Genomic DNA, 8,155 nt, shown 5'->3' with positions numbered 1-8,155 from the left:
GAGACGTACGATAGTCGGTAGCGCTCTCAATGGCAGATATGGAGTCTCTGGGGACTGGGCCGGGCGCGGCCGCGGGGGCCGGGGGCCCTAGAGGGTGTCCATGCGGGGGGGAGATGGGGTCCCATGGCCCGCCGCAGGTGCCGACTTGCCTCTTGCGGCCATGCTATCACGCCTTGCGACAGCCTGTCGGCGCTGCTGACCATGCCATGATGCACAATTGATCACCTGCATAGCTCGCGGCCTTAGTATCAAGCATTCAGTGACGACCTGATCCTACGGTCAGTAGGAGGGTGTCCTTCCAGATCGTGTGCACGCTTCTGGCGCAATGCGCGTCGCCTCGGATTGGCTGCTGGCACTCTCGAGGCTATGCCTACACAGCCTCGCGCGCATGGGCAGTCAAGAGGGACCACGCACCTTCTCAGGACAGCGCCGGTGCCTCTCTCTTGGACCGGCAAACTTGGTGGTCTCGTGTCACCAATGTGGGACCAGTGCGGCATTGCGCCATCGACAGCCCTGAACTGCGCCTCACCACTGACCGGAAAGGCCGCCAAGTGGGCCAGCACCGGTCGCACATTGTGGCAGCAGTCAGTAGTGCATGTCGGATAGCTAGAGCAGCAGCATCAGGGTCGAAGGGTCGGATCTGTCAAGCCTCTCGCCCGGCCGGCCGCGTGTGCAGACGTCGGCCTGTCTGCTGTCTGGAGTGATCTGTCGGCGGTCAATACGACCGATCAGGTCGGAGTTTTCTGATGGTTGGAGGGTCTATCTGTATGTACTCCTCGAGATCTCTCCAAATCTGCCCTCTGATTAACCTAGCTTAATCGGGAAGTTGGTGCTAACGGAGACTAACGGAGCCGGGGCCCCGTTCTGAGCCCTGGCTGTCAGGCTGTCAGGTGCTGTCAGGTGATCTGTCGGGCTGTCGGGCAGCTGTCAGGCACTGTCAGGTGCCTCTGTCAGACCAGCTGTCGTGTGCTGTCAGTGCTGTCGGGTGCTGTCGGGTGCGTGTCTGACATCAGAGGGGATCTGTAGCTGTCGGGTGCTGTCGGAGCTGTCGGGTGTTGCTGTCAGACGCTGTCGGAGCAGTGTCGGAGCTGTCAGAGCTGTCAGGCTGCTGCTGCTGTCAGACGTTGGGCTGTTGCTGTCAGGTGCTGTTAGGTGGTGCTGTCGGGGTGCTGTCAGGCCCTGACACACACCAGCCACACTTATGACATTATCAAGAGGAGACCAGCAGGACTCTGCTGCACATACTCTAGTCTCTACTCTGCCTCCGGTCCCACCATCTTCTTCATGGTGGACGTCACCATCTTCTTGTCTGCCGCACTGAGAGAATAGCAGAGAGGCAGGGGGGGGTGCTTCTTCAGGTACACCTTGCTGATGATCTGGTAGTTGCTGGTCCAGCGGAAGGCCTCCCCATCGTTGTCGCTCGTCAGCTTGTAGTACTGGCACGCTCTGTTCTGGTAGCGCGGGCCGTCTGTGGGGGTCCCGTCACCCTCCACCTCACGGTACCACCGGAGGATAAAGAGGCCCTTGGGGTCGTTGATGAAGACCCCGTTGCTGCGCTGACTCATCGAGAGCTGGCGCAGGTACTCTGCGCTCGAGCTGCCAGTGGCGCGGCGCGCGTCTACCGTGCCGTCGGCGACGGCCACCTGCTCGATGTTGCCAATGGCAAAGACCTTGGAGCTATCCTCCATGGTGAAGAGCACCGCAACTGCGGAGAGAAAGAGAAGAGGGAGAGATGAGAATGCACGTCTTATGTGTGTGTGTGACAGGCGGCAAGGGCGTGGTCACCGTCATCATCATCCATGTAGAAGTCGAGCTCCTCATCCACATCCTCGCCTCGCTGCTGATGGGACTTGATGAGCCGCTTGACGTGGAAGCGGAGCTTGCGATCCTTTGACTCCTCCTGGATGGAGACGTTGAAATCTGCCAGCAGCTTACGGATCTCCTCAAAAAACTCTGCGCTGCTGCCCTCCTCGCCGCCGGTTGGAGGCGCCACGTTGGCCCCCGTCCGCATCAGCTGGTTCAGCACGGCCTCGGCATCTGCAGCATCCTGTGCGCCCATGGCGGTCAGCTCGGCCGGCTCAGCATCGGGTGTGCCGTTTGGATCATCCTCCTTCTCTCCCGGCTCCTCCAGCAACGCGGAGCCACATGTCTTTGCATGTAATAGTTTTGCTATACCCTCATGGGACACAAGAAAGAGGCTGCACGGCCTGAGACGGTCTGTGCTGCTGTGAGGCTGGTCGGGCTGTCGGGCTGTCAGCGCTGCTGTCAGGCCGCTGTGTGCTGTCGGGCTGTCGGGCAGCTGTCAGGCTGTCACGTTAGGGCCTGACAGCGACGGGACGCCTCTGATGTCAGGCTCTGCTGTCAGGCTGTCAGAGACGTGCTGTCAGACTGTCGGAGAAAGTGCTGTCAGCGCTGTCAGGCTGTCGGGCACTGTGTCAGGCGCTGTCCGGGGTTTGCTGTCAGTCTGTCAGACCAGGGCTCAGGCCCCGTTTCCGCACTGCGGCGCGGCGCACGGTGCCTCCGGGGGCCCCCGCGCCACCCCAGAGAATGGAGCTGGGTAGTACTAGTAGGGCTGCCTGCTAGAGGGTCGCTCCACACTTAGCCTCTGCAGCGAGCGAGCGAGCGCTCAACTTAGCCCCCGCACGGAGCCGGGCTCGGACTTAGACGCTGTATGGTCGGGGGCCATGAACTTAGACGACATCAGGCAAACTCCGGGTAAAACTCGGGTATACCTGCAAAAGTCCAGGTTTACCCGAAAAATACCTGGACGCGTCCCGACCAACGTATGCCGCGCACGACGCCATATCGCCTTGTCCCAGGGGGCCAGTGCGCTACTTGCGGCGCGCAACTCCTGCTCAAGTACGCGCACCGTACCATGTGCTGCCGCTATGCGTGTCTTAAGGCGGCTGCGGCGAAGCGGCGGGCGCGGCATGCCGATGGCAGTGCGGACGATGCGGTTGCGATGTGTTCTGCTTCAAGATCGTGGCGGTGCTTGGCATGCACTTCTGCGATCCCAATCAGCTCATCGCAACGAAGCAGCGCAACAAGCTGGATGTGTTTGAGCTTGAGGCTTTTTGTGAGAACTGTTTGGCTTGAAGATTGCGCTCAAGAAGAGCAACGAGAATCGGAAATGGTTGGGTAGTAGGGCTGGAGGGTCGCTCTACACTTAGCCTCTGCAGCGAGCGAGCGCTCAACTTAGCCCCCGCACGGAGCCGGGCTCAGACTTAGACGCTGGAAGGCCGGGGGCCATGAACTTAGACGACACGAGGCCAACTCCGGGTAAAACCCGGGTATACCTGCAAAAGTCCAGGTTTACCCGAAAAATACCTGGACGCGGTCCCGACTAGCGTATGCCGCGCACGACGCCATATCGCCGTCTCCCAGGGCCAGTGCGCTACTTGCGGCGCGCAACGCCTGCTCAAGTACGCGCACCGTACCATGTGCTGCCGCTATGCGTGCCTTAAGGCGGCTGCGGCGAAGCGGCGGGCGCGGCATGCCGATGGCAGTGCGGACGATGCGGTTGCGATGTGTTCTGCTTCAAGATCGTGGCGGTGCTTGGCATGCACTTCTGCGATCCCAATCAGCTCATCGCAACGAAGCAGCGCAACAAGCTGGCTGCTGCCAACAAGGCCCTATGCTACCTCACGCGCGGATCGTTCAAAGAGGACCAGCATACACAGGCTTCTCTGACATGCGTTTGTTTGAGCTTGAGGCTATTTGTGAGAACTATTTGGCTAGATGTCGCCGAAGTGCGCTCAAGAAGCAGCAACGAGAATCGGAAGAGGAGGATGCTGAGGCGGCGATTGCTGAGCATGAGGAGGATCGATCGCCCGCCGCGCAGGCGAAGAAAATTTGGGCGCGAGCGCCGTATATCGCGTGCCATGGCCGACTTAGCCGGTGTAAGAGGCTCCCGCTGATCTTAGACCGCGTAAGCACTCCAGCGTGGCTAGCCACACTTAGACCCGTTAAGCCGCGAGGCTCAGAACTTAGACTACTACCCAACCAGTGAATCGGAAGAGGAGGATGCTGAGGCGGCGATTGCTGAGCCCCATGAGAAGGACCGATCCGGATTACAAAGAAGGCGCCCGCCGCAGGCGAAGAAAATTTGGGGGCTAGCGCCGTATCGATCACGGTGGGAGCCTCTTGGCCCCAGCCAGGCCGTGCCACGGCAGACTTAGCCCGCATAAGAGGCTGCCGCCGATCTTAGACCGCGTAAGCACCCCAGCGAGCCAGGGCACACTTAGACCCGCTAAGCCTCGAGGCTCAGAACTTAACTACTACCCAACCAGTACAGTATGCAGTAAACTCTCTACAGCTCGTCCTGCGTCGCCATGAGAGCCAATCCGGCACGAGACGAGACGCCGAGACGCACGCCTCCTCCGAGCACCACCTGCAGAGCGGGCGGAACGAGCGGAGCGGCGGTCGATGACTAGCAGCGGCGGCGAAGCGGTACGCGCTGCGGCGGAGCGAGGGGCACGGGGTCGGGCCGCGGCGGAGGCGGAGGAGCTACCGAAGGAGAGGCCAGAGTGAGGAGCATCTCTTCTCGCCATCAAAAAAGAATTCCTGCTTTGCCCGCGCAAAAATCTACGCGCCCGCAAAAACACTCCCTTTGCTGCCACTCATAAAATCGTTGGGTCGCTTCAGTTCACGAAGTCCCCCCGTGGGCCGACCCTCCGATTTTATGAGAAGAGAACAAAGGGAGTGCCGCAAAAATCTATCCATACCCCGGTTCGAACGGGGGACCTTTCGCATGTTGGGCGAACGTCATGACCAACTAGACCATACGGACAGAACGTGTCACCGCCGGAAATCGAATCCGGGTCGCCCGCGTGGCAGGCGAGCATCATGCCACTAGACCACGGTGACGAGGTACATGCAACACCCAGCCTTCCCCCCCCCTCCCGGATGGGAGTACTACCTGGGCTCGACCGTGCTTGACTTCGCTGTTCGGATGGGAAGCGGTAGCCCACGGTGATATGGTCGCATGTTGATGGAAGCTGGACCGGCACGAACGTCCTATGATTGACCGGAGCTTCCGGCGGGCTGCTCGCTGGCAGATCGTTCCCCGCACGGCAGCTGCTGGCCCACCTGATGCAGGAGGCCCTCCGGTCCCTCCTCTCCATGCGAGCCTCCATCGACGCCAGAGCTACAGCACGCGTGCTCGGAGATGCTCAGACAAACAGGCAAACAGGCAGCGCAGGAGGCGGCGGCGGCGGCGGCAGAGACGGATGAGGAGGCGGATGTGGCGTCCCAGGAGGAGGTGAACGTGGCGGCAGCAGGTGCGGCTGCAGCAGAGCAGGCGGAGGCGGTGGCGCCGCGGGAGGCGCCCGCAGGAGGAGGCGGTGCCGATCCTTGCAGTGATGGGCCCTACGCAACCGGCCACCCCGCCGCCGCCGATCCAATCCACAGCGGCAACTCTTCGCCGTCTTGTGATCGGCAGCAAAATCTACACCGCGGCACATGAAATCCCACGTTATGCCGGAGCGTGACGAACGCAGGTTGGATGGCTTGCAACTCTCGACACCGCCGACCTTGACACTGGCTGGCAGCTGGGGCTTCGCTCATTAATCGGAGAGAAGTGGGCAAGACGCCGCTGCGGTGGTTGGAACAAAGGCCTTCGTCGTCGGTGGTAGCGACGATGAGGTTCTCGACACCCTGGACGCTGGTGGTGCTCGACACCGCCCAGGCGCCCGCTGACAGCCAAGCCCGCCGCTCCCCACAACGTGACAAGCCCCAGCCGTTGCTGCCGCAAGCAGGCGACTAGCAATTTGCCATCGGTTGATACGACGCTCACGAGGTTGGACACTGGTGTAAGCGTTGTGCCGATACCGCCGTCCCACATGCGTCATGCCCTCGCTGCTCTAAAAAATCTCTCTCTCTCTCTCCGGAACATATTGGGCTGCCGAAGCTAGCCTGCCGAGGAACGTCTCGAGTCTACTGATGACCCTCCGTGAGTAGTCGGTAGACGGCTCATCAAACCTCTCGCGCTTGGGCATTTCTTTACTCCGTTAGAACTTAGCGTGACACGCTCTCACACTGAGCGTGACACGCTCATCCAAACTTAGCGTGACACGCCCGAGATCGCAATCTCCCAGGGTTCGGCTCCAGTGTCGCGGGATCCCCTACCCCTCAGGGAGGGGAACCCACAGTGGACGCGCGTCTCGGGACCATATGCCGAGCCTGCTCGGCCTGCCATGCGCGCGCGCGCCTCGCCCGACGCAGCCACCTGCGGACCTGGCCAGCCTGTTCCTGGCTCGTGCCCAGCCTCTCCTTCCGCTGCCGCCGGCCTCGCAGTCCCGCCAGCCATCACGCTGCAGAGCCTGCGTAGACGCCACAGACGCCAATTCTGCAGCCCACAGCCCTGGCAACTCGAGGGCCAGCAGTATATGACGACGACATCTCACACCCCGCGCTGGCCAGCGCCATCAGCCCCTCACGGCCCGGCCCAACCTTCCCTTATGACGATCGGCCGTCGATCCCGAGGCAGGAGGGTCGTCGGTTGAGCTAGGGAGCCTGGCGATGGACGCCACCGCGACCCCTCGTGGCATCTCTCTCGCCGTCGGCGAGCTAGGGGCTCGCGGACGGCCGATTAATAAACAGTGTACAGCCGTGAGAATTAGTTCAACTGTGAACGGGGACATGTGCGGGACGTGTCAGGCCGATCTGCTCTCTTTGTCGGCCCTTGCGAGAGACGCCCGCAACCCACGGCTCTTGTTTCGCCTCCAGTGCCTCCAATCCAAGTCGCACCTCTCTTCTTCAGCGAATGCAGCGGCAGCACCACGTCAGAAGCCGGACCAACTGGCGGACCTGCATGCCCAGCCATGCCCCCCACTCCCCACCCGCTTGGATCGATCAGCTGACAGCTCCACCAGCTCCCACCACCGCGTGTCGTGTCATGAAGCATGATAGATAGACATTAGAAAGCATGAACCATCGAAAGGTCTGATCTCCAAAAAGAGCTCTCGGCCTGCCGCCGTACGCGCGCCCGCGCCGCCCCGCCCCTTTTGCGCAGCAACACCTTAAACTTCATGGCCCTCCAAATTCGGGTCGGAGCGTAGGCTGCCGTAGGCGTAGGCCGTAGCGGAGTGGGTCCTCCCGAGTTTGAAAAAGGCGAAGGACGCTAGCGTCCTAGCCTCCAACAACGCCTCCCCGGCGCAGAGGGGCCCCCGGAGGGATGCTCAACCGCCCCACGCCACGCCGCTTGCGGCGGTCCTATTCCCAGCTCCGCTGCGCCACTCTTATGGCCGCAGGGTTTCTTCCTGCTGTGAGAGAGGCTTGGGTCTCAAGAATTCTTCCTGCTCGCTAACGGCCTCCAGGAGCCGCCGCCATGCCCGCGCTCAAGCCCTCGCTGCGCTTGGGCAAGAAGAAGCATCGCTACCTCTTCACTGTCGAGGAGGCCTGGCTCGTCTGCGGCGGCGCGCTCCTCCAGCCCGCTCGGCCCGGCGTCCCGCCGACGCTCTCGCTCAGCTGGAAGTCGGGCAAGAAGACGGCGTACGGTGGGGCCGTGCGCGCGGGCGCCGCGGCGGACGGCCGCGCGGCCGAGTGGCGCGAGCCCGTCTCGCTCGCGTGCTCCGTCTACTCGAGCACGAGTCACGGGCAGATGCGGCTGGAGCCGCGCAACTCCGACTTTACGGTGCGGGTCGAAGGCGGCGCGGCCAAGGCGAAGAAGATCAGCGGCTCGCTCGACCTCGCGCCGCACGCCTCCTACTCGCGGCAATCGACGACGCTCTCGGTCCCGCTGGCCAAGGGCGCCGCGACGCTGCACCTGCAGCTGACGTCCGCCTGGCTCAAGCGAGGGCTGGGCGGCGGCGACGACTCGGACGGCGCCTCGTCGTCCGCCGCGTCCGAGTCGTCGATCGGATCGTCGGTCGCCTCGTCGGCCATGTACGGCGACGAGGACGGCCTCTCCGAGCGCGGCCTCTCCGAGCGCGGAGCCGACTCGGACGACTCTGCTGCGTCGGAGCGGTCAGACGTCGAGGCGAGCGATCGGCGCAGGAGCAGCCTGTCCGCACCTCCCCACGAGGCGTGCGACCCGCCCCTGAGGGCTGCGGGAGCCTGCCGTAGACGCGCACGGTACGGGCTCGAGTCTATCCCGCCTCTCTTGCCATTTCCTCTTTTTTTTTTTTTTTTCTCTTTTTCTTTTTTTTTCTTTTTT

The sequence above is a fragment of the Emiliania huxleyi genome (genome assembly GCF_000372725.1).
Source record: "Emiliania huxleyi CCMP1516 unplaced genomic scaffold EMIHUscaffold_569, whole genome shotgun sequence".
Taxonomy (NCBI): Eukaryota; Haptophyta; order Isochrysidales; family Noelaerhabdaceae; genus Emiliania; species Emiliania huxleyi.
Note: the sequence above shows the minus strand (reverse complement) of the source record.